This window comes from Pithys albifrons, chromosome 7 (assembly GCF_047495875.1).
Source record: "Pithys albifrons albifrons isolate INPA30051 chromosome 7, PitAlb_v1, whole genome shotgun sequence".
In the NCBI taxonomy this organism is placed as follows: domain Eukaryota; kingdom Metazoa; phylum Chordata; class Aves; order Passeriformes; family Thamnophilidae; genus Pithys; species Pithys albifrons.
In genome coordinates, this window is record NC_092464.1 from 42,020,920 (window position 1) to 42,034,021 (window position 13,102).

Below are 13,102 nucleotides of genomic sequence, written 5' to 3' on the forward strand. Positions count from 1 at the left end.
ACAGCAGACAAAAGCATTATTTGAGCAGACTGCTCTTTCAAAACCCTAAAGCTGAAAGAAAAAGGACATGTACAAAACTTTTCTCCGCTTTTACCATCTGTAGCCTGTAGGGAATTACACAGGTACACGACAAGCCTCTTACACTTACCTTGCAAAAAACTTACTGTAAAAACTTACAGGTTTACACTCGAGGTATCCAAAGCTTTCAGAAAAATATATCTGAAGACATCATAATAAACAAAGATTCAAGCTCCATTTGTCCACACTACTATACTGTAAAAAGGTATTATGAACTTCACAACTCTTTTATTACCATTATTATATTTTCAAAGTATATTGTGTGCTTCCTGTAGCCTCCCTATGCTGTTATAAATATACTGATTAAAAAAGTGTATGTTGAGTGCACCAAAAAGCTAGAAAGGAAACTGAACTCAGAGACGCAAATAACCATTCTTGCAAAAAAAGAATTACATGAAAAGCTGTTGATGCAGTTCAGAAAGAAATTCAGCCAAATGCCTTGCTGAACGTTACAATGATATTTTAATGATCAACATTTAAAACAGAGGCCAGCACTTCAGTAGAAGCCAGAGACAGGTTTAATTCCCTTGGACAGAAAACAACACCAGCCAGAAGGCGACCCAGAACCCCTCAATAGGCAGCTTTAGGGACCCACCACAGTCCCAGGCAGTGCTCTGCTTTCACAAGCTGAACTCCACAGCATGGACAAGGGGGTTGTGCTCCAAGATAAAGCAAAACCAAAATCACCACAGTCATATTCATGCAAATCTTCCTCCCTCAGGAAAAGGGTACATGAAGGCAAACTGGAGGAATAACTAGGAGAAAAAAGATGACTATCTCCCTGTAAGACTAAACAATATAATTGCATGGCAAACTGCTTCTCTCCTTTTCCCATCCTGCACGTGAGTGGAAAACTGAAAACCTGACATTCTCATGCTTCACAGCAATAGAAATGTGTTATTTTCATATCTAAGTGACTAGTTTTCCTACTTTCCTTTTTTTTTTTTTTTTGTGAGAAACAGCTTGTATTTCCAAGATTTGCTTCCACAGGAAATAAAATCAAAAATAAAACTTAAAAAACTTCATATATTTCAATTATTCTTTCACCCTTAATAAAGTACAATTATATTCTACTGAAGGTAAGACAGAAGAATAATAAACTGGTCAGAGAGCTAAGGAAACATTTGGAAAATTAACTGAATGTTTGCAGTTATCATCCAGCCCAAAACATTATAGGCTTTTATCAGCCATATTCTTCCTAGACTATGAGAAATTTCAATAAAATCAATGATTTATTCTTCTTTTATCCCAAACAAGGTGTTGCTTTGAGTCTTACTGTTCTGTAGCTGACCTGAGATGGCTTTAAAGTGCCTTTTGATCCATCCTTTCATGCTACAGTTGTGACACCAGCAGCTGTTCTACAGACCTGACCCCGCAGAAGACACAGCAACTTCTGTGTAGGATTCAAAGTATTAGAACTTGCTGAACATTTACTTTTTAAGCCCTGATCAAAACCATACAGTTTAAGGCACTGAATAACCAGAACAGAGGAAGAGCCCCACTATTCTAGAGAGCGACAACAACTCTGTGGCCAAAAGGGCAAGGATATAACACACATTATTGAAATAACTGAAACTTCTTTACATGTTTGCCAATTTTCATTTTAAACACTCTGATGAAATATTTCAGGAGAGTTTAAGTATAGTTGCTCTAAAAAGAGCAAATCAAAGAGGAGTCAACAAAAACACCAAACCAGGCAAGATGAAACTCAATAAGCAGAGTAACCCTTAACAGAACAGCCGCTAAGTTCTGCAGCTGCAACATTATCCTCCGGCTTACTGGTGGGTCTGCTTTTTGATCTCTCCCAGTACAGAAGAGGCAGAATGCCTGACTTATCAGCACTCTAAGCCAGTTTCAGAACCTGAATAAGAAGCTCTGATTTTGAGAAAGATAAACTGTAACTTTCTTTTTCCAAAGTGAAATAACTTGCTTGATTTTGAATGACTTTGCTCTTACACAGGTTATTTTTGCACCTTACCATTCTCCATCCTTTCCATTTGTAAATACAGACAGCTCAAAGGAGTAATTCTCTACTTCTGACAACAGCAAAGGCCATTTTTGCCCCAGTCTCCTCACCAAATCTCAACCCAATGTTTGTCTTATATATTACATATTCTTCTCTAACATAGCAAAGAAACTGCATTTTTCAACAAATACACTGAAACTTCAAAAATACAACTCTAGGGTAGACATAAAATAGAAAAACCTGGAACTATTAGGACTACATGTATTAAAAGGAATTACATGCATGCAGACATCTAGCATTAGTAGGCCTGCATTTACTTAATTGTAAAACGTTCAGTAAGAGGAAGTCTCATGGAAGTGAGACACCATCTCATACACATGGTTTGCTCTTTTCTCCATCTTCTGCCTGCTGTAGGAGAAGAAGCAGCTGACACGTGCTCTCTATCAAGAGCTGCTCCTGAAGTTTGAAGGAGATTCAGACCTTTTAGCCTGGCAGAAATTCTTAGGTATTGCCTGTGTTCTTGTGGTGGGTTGACTTTAGCTGGATGCCAGGTGCCCACCACTCCCCTCCTCAGGTGGACATGGACAGAAAAAGTACAACAAAAGGTTCATGGGTAGAGAGATAAGGACAGGGAAGTCTCTGCCATTCCGTTCTCCTCGCTCTCTTCACCTGATCCGGCACAGGGTCCTCCCACGGGAGATGCTGCTCCATGAACTGCCATCAGGAGTTTCCCACAGGGTCACAGCCTCCTTGGGGCATCCATTTGCTCCAGTATGGAGTCCACAGGCTGCAGGTTGATACCTGCTTGCTGTGGACCTGCATGGACTGCAGGGGGACAGCCTGCCTCACACCATGGTACAGAGGAATCTGCTCTGGCACTGGAGAACCACCTTTCCCTCCTTCTTCACTGACGACCTTGGTGTCTGCAGTTGCTCCTCTCTTCTCTGGCTGCTATTGAGCAGCAGTTTTCTCCCTTTTCTTCAGTCTGTTATCCCAGAAGTGCTACACCATGGCTGAGGGGCTCACCCTTGGCCAGCAGAGGGTCCGTCTTGGAGGCAACTGGCATTGGCTCTGTTAGACACAGGAAAGCTCCTGGCGGCTTTTTATTTTTGATTTAAGGCTTCAATCTGTTTCTGAGACTGTCAATTACTAAGTGTAATAATAAACTCTCTATTCAAGATTTTTCCTCCCATCTTACAACAAAAACAAATAGAAACTTCTAAGGAAGAAACTGAATATCCACACCTGAATGGAAGAGTATATGACTGCTCTTGACATGATTTTATTTTAAATGCTCTTGTTATTCAGGCTCCAGGAATAACAGGCCTAAGTCTGTTTGTCCAGGCCAAATGTGTATTATGATATTCAGAACATCTTCCTTTCTAGAATTAGTGTTCCTACAGGATTTCACCAAACTAATACAGTGCATCACAACAACCTAAAGCAAACACCAGCTTTATGCCATCTATAAAACTACCCGATCCACAGCTGCTCAGGGGCATCTCCCAAGACAATGACTTCAAATTCCCCAAAGCAAAGTAAGAATGATATCCATATTACCTCGAAGGGCAAGCAGACACTCTCCCTTTGTCATACAGGAGCTGGCCAAGAAAATAGGTAGTGTCACCAATCCTGTATTTTGATGTAATGATTTAAATAATTCAGAAAATCCTACCCTTCTTTTAGAATCTAAAGCATGAAGATTCTTCAGACCGCCCCAGCCACAATCTGATACACACATGAGCAATTTCAATTTTAAATTTAGTCTGAATTTTAATATTAATCACATATATTGAATTCTTTTATAGTTGATATTAGGATATGCCTACCCATGTGTACAAAAAAATCCAAAACACTCCAAAGAAGGAAAATGTTCTTTTAGTGCTGAAACCCCCCAGAAATTCTGTATCGTCAAGCTCTTCTGTGATGTGCTAGAAATCATTCATCAAGGAGACATTCTGCTCCATCAGTTAATAACTCTTTGTCTCTACCGTGGTAATCTCTGCACACCATCACTAGCAGCACATTGCTGACTTATCTCTAGGCAATTCCTCTGAAAGATTTAATGCAGTGATTTTTATTTCTAAATCCTTTCCATTACTGACTGCATGCAAGTTGAAAACAATTACTTAAAAACATGGGAAAATAAACACAACAATAAAAAATGCTTATATGAAAAACAGAGCATCTGTAAAAATAAATAGTTGTGCAGAAAAATCTTTAGATATTTAAATAGTAATAGAAACACAACATGCATCACTCCCTTACAACTAAGTCAAGATGTTCTTATGAGAAGTTTACTGCTTACAGAGCCTGGTAAAGAGCCAGTTTGCTGCTTCATGGGGGTTTTGGCAGGATTTGGTTGCTTGCTTGCTTTGTTTGGTTTTTTTTTTTTTAATAAAGTGTAATATGAAAACACAATATCTCTCTCACACACACACACACACACTTTCTGGAAATACTGGTTTCTTGCTTTGTAGGCAATAGTACCAGAAGAAAAGCACTTCAGAAAACACTGGGCAAGGACAGGAGGTGAGACCAGCTTTTCTAACTACTCAGCAGTGTATGAGGACCTTGGTTCTCATTGTTAAACATGGACATACCACAGGGGTTTGGGGTTTTTTTCTGTTATTTAATATTAAACAATGCCTTTCTTAAAAGCAAAAACAGATGAAGGACAGAAGAGAAGAAAGTCCACACACAAAAACCAAAAACCTTCAAGTCATTGTAAACCCCATACAATGGGTTGCCACATGAATGTAACATCAATTCCGACCTTGAGAAAAGACTCGACCTGCAATCCTGACCTGTATTTCATCAACAACACAAAATATCATATTATGAAAATCAAAAAGTTAAAACAGACAACTAGTATCAGTAAAAGGAGAATATACATATATATACCCATACCTATATATACACACACATCCACCAAGAACATATCGAAATGTAAGGTAACACCTGGAACTCCAATGTCACTAAAGCAATCACACCAGTCACTAACTGGACACATTAGCTGCCAATCCAGCTCAAGTTCAAAATTCCCACACCATTTCCAATACAATTTCACACCTTCAACTATTTATTCTGAGAAAGAGCATAACCATACATGCAAAAAGACTACGGTAAATACTGTTAATCATCAGCTCAAAAGGTATACCTTGCCAATTGACAATTTGACAAATTAAGGTAACTTCTACAAATGCATTAAAGTGGGGGCGGGGGGGAATGCAAGGAGGGGTTTGGTGGTGTTCTAATTTAATGCATTTTTGTTTTGACTTAGGCAGAACCACTACAGAGCAAGTGAGCTTTTGCCTTGACCTGACTTCTGGAAAGCATTCTCAGACTACTCAAGGCCACTTGCTCTGTGCATCTTACTACTCAACAAAAGACATTTTCTGAAAAGGACTTATAGACTTCTCTCTTTTCTTCAGGAAAGTCAGATAATAGATCTTTTAACAGGATTCCATCAATGGCATGCAAGCCAGGAAGGCAAAATTACAACTCAATACATAACTAAAGTGAAGGAGCTATACACAGAGGTTACTGCTGGAAGTACTGCAATATCTAACAAAAGTCTCTTACCAAGACAATTTTGCATTTCAGCTTTAAAACTGTCTAGTGTAGAAACAGGTATGAGACCAGATAACTAAAACCTCGCTTATTTTCCACAAGCAGCATATCTGCATACCTCACTTCCAATAATACCTGAGCTCTGGACCAAAAAGAACCTCCTTGAGCCAAACAGGAGCAAATTCTACCCACAAAGCTTCAATCTGGATGAAGACCCACCATAGCCTCTGTGAACATTACTGTGCTAATGAGAAAAAAGATTTTAAGAAAGGATCCTAGAACACCAAATGAGATATTCTGAAAGCATCATGGAAAGATGGAACCAGATAATAACACCCGCATCAGCTGTCCTTTCTTGATCACTCCTTCCCTCCCACAACAGAGAATGAGTACAAAATTCTCCTTTATTGTCACCTCAGGGTAGCAGCCAGCTTGACCTCAATTATCTTAACTCAGCAAACAATGAACAGTAAAATTGGAATTACTTGTTATATAATAGTTATTAAGGCTTAGACACATACATCCTATCAAAAAAGCTTCAAAGGAGGAAGTTAATTTTCACTTGGCATGTAATTTGCAGACAGAGAGACAAGAAGTGACAGAACAAACAGAACTATGCCTCTGACAATCAGGATGGAAGCCAATCACCAGGGTACGATTCTTCTTCTCTTCAGACCTTGCCTCCACTTTCCTAATTCAATTTCTTTCCTCCAAGGAGAATGAAAACAAGCTCCTCCCACCCCCATCCATTATTTTGTTCTCTATTCCCTAACCAGGAATCCACATAATCTCTGTTATGGGAAAAACTGAAAAGCCACTTGCTACATACCTTCACTGCCTCAGCTAACAAAGCATTATTTCCTTTGGGGTTTTGTTTTGGCTTTCTATGCTCAGCCTTCTCACCATGACCTCAGCAGGGTGGCTCCTTGCAAGGAAAACCTTACAGAACAAGGATCAAATGTCACTAGGACAGAGCATAAAAGCCAAGTCTAAGACAACCAGGAAAGGAAGCAGAACTGGCTCAATTTTTCCCTGTTCTTACATACTCCTCCCAATCTGCTGCTTCCACTCACAGTGCTGCTGTTCCACTGGTCACCATCAGCATCTCCAGAGGCTATGAGGTCTCCATGGATCTGAGCACAGGATTTACTCTCCAGGGAACAGCTATTATTTACCTACTCCTATCATGAACATTTTTAATTGGCTGGTTAATTTATTCATATACTAAACATGATCCTATGCTCCATTATTTACACATTAGATTTCTGTTTCCTATCTTCAAATTCTGTAACTCAGACACTTGCTGCATATCCTTATGCCTCCCTGACATCCGATCCTGTCAGATCTCGGAAGCTAAGCAGGGTCAGCCCCGGATTAGTACTTGGATGGGAGACCTCCTGGGAAATGCCGGGTGCTGTAGGTTCTAGTCCCGAGGACTTCACTGGCACTGTTCAAGCTCGCTCGGCCGTGGCAGATGAACCTCAGGACTTAAACGGTGGGGTCAGTTCTGCGCACGCTGAGCCTCACCTAAAATCCACTGCGCAGGCTGGAAGGGCCACACCCACGTGGGGACAGCCCTTCCCAAATCTGCATTCGCGAAGCTGAGCCACACACACTACTATTCTATTTTGTGAAGACAAAATAGAATTAATAATTCACTAATCATTTGATGAACTACAGACTTCTTACTCATTGGCCTGCTACCCTGTAGCTTACTATCACACCTCCAAGCTCCCTTGCTATTAGTTGCACAGCTGCAAAAATCAGACTGTATTCTGTAGGTCTGCATACTATTGCTTTAATCCATAAGGGTGCTGGATTTGGAGGAGGGAAGAAAAAGGCAAGACGGGTCTTCTTTGTTGGGGGGTCTGGAACCCTTAAACATTCCTTGCAGTAGCAGAGGAGGAAGATTAATCTATCTTCACAAGAAATACTCAGTCTGTTGCAACTCAGGTAGAGGGAAGGAAGCTCCTCCCTTCCTTCTATGCTTTAAAACAGGCAGAAGCTCAGCAAGAAAAGGAGCTGACCTAACAACCTGTTTTACTAAAGCATCTCTCTGCTCAGAAGAATGAAGGATACACTTGTAAGATCTGTCTTCAAATACCAAAGAACATATGACATGTCTAATTGTCAGCATTCTCCAGGACTTTATACAGACGCTTTAATCGTATGCAAAACACTCTCAAGGACACCCTGAGTGTTCTCTGTGGGTTTCTATAGAACTCTGCTTCTTACATCGGGAAACAGAGACACCAGAGAGAACTTCAGAGCCCTTGCAACACATATGCCAGTTAGTAAAGAGGATTTAAGCAGTTCTGGCAAGATCCCTGAGAATGCCTGCAAAACAGCTCACCAACTTTAGACCGAAACAAATCAGATGCTTTTCCTTACCACACTTCCTTATGACTACAATTCCAGACTCAAGGTTAAATGCATACTTTCTGTATTCAATCTTTCCTTCTCCTCACCTGAGAAATGAGCTACTGAATGACAGAAAGGCAACTGGGGCAGGGGTGAGAAGACCTTGTGTCCCTGCAGACAGACTCAGACAAAAAGTTCTGATTTTGCCAGAGAATATTTTAGAAGACAGATAACCCTGGATTTTCCAAAACAGAGGATGCTTTTAATCCTAATCAATACTCTGAGATATCCAGCTTCCCTTGAGTGGCTTCAAATTTTATAGCTGGGGAAAAAATAGCTTTTCCTGTCATCCTTCCAAAATCTCCCAGTTATTCTGAGAATCCCTTCTTTCTCTCTCCCAAACCAACAAAAACTTTAAAATCTCTTCCCTGTGGAAAGGAAGATTTACAAACAAACCGAAGTATTATAACACTGGTGGAAAATAAAAATCCTCTGATAGTGTCAGCTGTCTTAAGAGTGTTTCATGGAGCTACTACACAAGTCTTTAGGTGAGAAGGGAAATCTTTTTAGTAAGAGCTGGCTGCCATAAATACACAAGGACATGATTCAGAAAAATTGCATCAATGAGCATTGCTTTTCCCCACAAATCAGAGTGAGTGGGCTGTTTTTCTGCAAAATGGTCACTATCAACCTACCACTGGTCACTTTGCCACTGGAGAGAGGTGTCTGGGAATCTGGCACATTGCAGGGGACATGACAGGTTTTCTTTTTTGCCTGTTGCATTACAGCTCCCTGTGAATACTCCACACATTTAAGAAACACATGACATTTGCTACCAGATGTACAAAAACACAACTACTAAGTGTTGGTGGGTTCCCCAACTGTGATCCTTTTTCTCGAGTATTTTCTAATCTCCCAGCTCTATCAGCCATAGCCTACTAATAATCACCTATTGAGCTTTAGCATTTACTATCAAAGACAACTCAAGGGGAACAGAATGTTGGTGTCTTGAGCTAAAACCATAGAGAAGAGAAAAAGCAAACAGTTACTCCCAAGGCTGTTGCCCGCCCCCCTCAAGTTGCTTTCAGTGATCCAGAACTAAAAATTAAAGAAGGAAAAGAAAGGAGTCTGCAAGTTCCAGTAAACCTTGGATGGCAACTGGCTGCCATCTAGCCAAGCAGGAAGTACACTGTTCTATTTTAAACCACAGAATGCAGCACTGAGAGCACAGTTTATAAAAAGCACCTTGTGGGAAATTATTCTTATGCAATTTTACCATAAAAGTTACCTCCCTAAGTCATTATTTTTAGCAATTAAACATTACTCATAAGCAGATGTTATTCTATGGGCTCTTCTGAGAAGCAGTTATTCTTACACAGTTCACAAGCATCATTTGGCTGAAATTAACAGCTATAGCACACGGTTGGAAAACATATTTTGATTACCAGCAATTAAGGCACATTTGTGAACTTCAAGCATTCCAAAGAGCACCTAAAAGGTTGCTGCTAGGCATTAAGTCAACATCAGCAATCACAGGAAATTACTATGATATAGCATACTATTGATAAAAGGGGGGATTTGGACTGAGTGAAATTAGTCTTCAGAAGAAATAAGGCCATGTTGAACGTAAGTTATACATTTCAGCATGAGGAGCTTCAAGGATGAGGAGATTTCTCTCAGAACACTTGGTGCTAGAAAATATAACACTGAATCTTTTTTAATTTTTATTATTCCATTCCACCTAGGAATACAAACACATATACAACCACTCAAGATAGCTCAATATCCCATACAGGATTTATACAAATTTCTGATGGACAGTTCCAGTGCTTCCTCCCTTTCCCAAGACTGCTTATATATCCTTACACCCCTCCTTCCAATTAGCCATCTAGCTTGCAGTGTCCAAAAATAAAACAAAATTTTGTTTCTGCCGTTTAAAAAACTCTCAGGTGTGCACTATACACTGGAATGACTTTCAAGGCAGATATTACTTCCCCTTCCTACAGTCAATTCACCTCATGTTTTCTGAAAAGCACGTGAGCTGACAGCCTCTTGCCATTCTTGAGTCTTGAATATGGTGTACCTCTAGAGCTTGTGATAAAGCGTTCCAAACCCATCCCTTGGCCTTCTCCCCATATCTCAAAGCTGATTGACAACTGGTTTAAGTTGACATCATTAACTTACAGCACTCAAGTGATTCAACATACACTCCTATAATTTTGAGTAGTCAATTTGTGACATACTGTAATATTGCTTAAGTATCTTTTTACAGCAACTTTTCCACAAATCCATGCCTTTTGTGTCTGCCACCCTATACCTATCAATAACATTGCAGTTGAATAACTGGGGTTCTCAGAGAAAAACTGCAAGCACTTATCCCAGAACACAGCAGGAACCATCAGAAAAACATGCTAAGAAGTATGTGTAAGAACGTAAGACTATGGGAAAAGAAAAATACATGAACCATAATAAAAATTAGAAATAATTCATCAATCACAGGTCTGAAATAAGATAACACATAGCTACCCCCAAATGCCAGGCAGTAGAAGGATTGTAGGAAAATTTATGTCCCAAGTCAAGAACACTAGACATAAAGAACATTAATCTTAACGGCGTTTCACACACTGGGCCGGGGGAAGACACACCTTCTGTTCTTCTCAGGGCTTTTATCATCCCTGGCCCCCTCTCTATGGGGGCCTTTGAACATGTTTGCAAGGACTTATCTTTTACTCATACCAAGGACAGTTTCTCTGGAATGCTGGAGGAAAAAAACATTTAAAATTGTCTTTGGGAAAGATGTTTCTAGGCACAGAAGTCCTCCTAAGCAAAACAATTCCAGATCTCCTCGCCATAAATCTTACAGAAGGGTCTTCTATCCTTACAACAGTTATACTTCTAGTAGCTCTAACACAAAGCTACTTTAGAGCATATGTCAGATTTGGGCAGATACAGTTCAGCTTTGCTGGTTGGATGATGTGTTACTATCCATCATCTTCTCAGCTGTATTTTAAAAGCACATTGTCAGAAGTCAGAGCTGCAATCAAAAGCCTCCACATAACACAGATTCCAAGGCGCTCCAAACCTGCAAGCCAAGCATTACCAAGATCATAGTAAGGACATGTAACAAAACCTGTTAGAGATCAGGCCTTTGTTAAATAACTGAAAGCTACAGTGCTTACTATTCATGTTTATTGCAAACTCAAAATGTTTCCTGGGTTTCTCAGAGCAGCATACAGCACTTAAGGTGTTACACAAGGAGCTGAAGATTATAGTAAGCCCCTCAATAAAAGTATATAATAATGCAAACTTAATGGTATGCTTAAAATATATGAGCCATTTCTATGGTTACTTTCTCCTTGAGGGCATTTATGTAAGTACTTTCTGTACTTAATATTTGAAACTTGGCTAGCCACCTAATATTACATTGTCATCTATTACCACTGAGAACATTCAAAAATATCTTCTACTTAATTTAATAAAAATAGCATGTAAAAAATAGCCCATGTATCTTGGAAGCAGTAATTTGCATTATAAACAGAGCTGCAGAACATGCCCCTTGTCATGTTCAGGGTTTGCTGTGATACTGCCTGCTGCACCAGCCAGGCATCCAGAACCCCACAATGAAACCCAGGCCATGAGATGCAATGCCCTGATCTGAGAAAAGATTTACCAAAGTATGTTTTCTCTAAAGCTTCAGTTTCAAAGTGCAAACTCTAACTTGAAACTACTGCAGTACTTGTGCTTTAACTGTGAAAGAAAACAGCCTGTAGTTTGCAAAAAATGCAGGTATATGTATGATATGCTACGCTGTTTAATATATGCATATAAAACAGTTGAATTTTGTACGTAAAACAGAAGTGACAGTTTGGAAGGTACACAAAAGCTGAAGACTGAATTCCCTTCAAATCTGACTTCTCTCAAGCTTCCTTGGAAACCTACCATTTCTTGAAATTCAATGAAATGCTTTAATAACTGTAAAGAGTAATTTTAGCTTCTGTGCAAGTTCTAAGAAAACAAATGCTTCAGCAATCTCTGAACACAGTTATACACATTGTATTATCCCTAATTTATAAACTGCCACTTATGAAATGATCAAAAATCATCATCTTTGCACATGCTCAATTACTACTAAACTACAGGCTGAAAAAAAATCATGACAAGAAGCCATGTTTAAATTATTTATATTTTTCAGATTTGGAGCAGGAGTATATCAGAAATAATGAGCCAGGTTCACTCTTGACATAACCTGTATGGGCAAACTAATTTTAGTAGAACATTTGCTCTACGATTCCCATAGCAACCTTAATTCTCCCTGCCTGGGTATCTGGAATCCAGAATGACACAACCTTTTGAATACAAAACCAAATGCACAAAACAAAGTGTAATTTAGGAAGGTGTAACTTATATGCACCCTTAGTGACCTCAGAAATATTGCAAGTGCAAGAAAAAGGTTCAGAGATCACAAAATTACTCAGCTCATGTTTATGTGATAATAACTATTGCTTTATAATATTAGAATAATCTACATCTCCTTACCCCCAAACTGAGACAGGTAGTACTACTTACTGGATAATTTTTATAAGCACATGTACATTTACTACTGTGGGAGGTACCAGAGTGACACTGTCAGAGATTGAAGCATCCCTTTTACTCCCTGAGGAGAGGTGTTTCTATTTATCTTAGCAGTATTAACTTGAGGTAGAATAAACAGACATAGGAGATGAGACATCTATAGACAAGTCAAACAGCCTCCAAAGAAAATGCCACAGAAGGCACCAAATAACTGCATCTGTCCCACACGCTCTCAATCCTGGTTTTGTCTGTAAGAAGATAAGAGCAGGCAATGACTCAAACGCTGCTGCACAGCCAGAACAGTTCTCTGCGCTCACACAGGTATTTTCATACTGCACAAGGATCACACATTTCCAGAAGTGGGGCCAAGAACAAAAAGTGCAATGGCAACAGTTGCAGCTGCCCTTTTTAGACCTCATGGTAGGTTTATACTGTTACAGGTTTAAAGCCCCTAAACAAATTATAACGGCTCCTGTTAAAATACAGCTGGTAGCAGCAACCCTTTACGCATCAGGCAGCTCAGCTGCAACTAAGCAGTTAAACATACTCATA

General features: G+C 39.6%; 1 protein-coding gene across 1 annotated transcript in view; it reads right to left on the reverse strand.

Moving 5' to 3' along the window:
* OSBPL10 (oxysterol binding protein like 10) overlaps positions 1-13,102 on the reverse strand; it is a 110,381-nt gene that overhangs the window by 50,491 nt on the left and 46,788 nt on the right. The window lies entirely within an intron of this gene.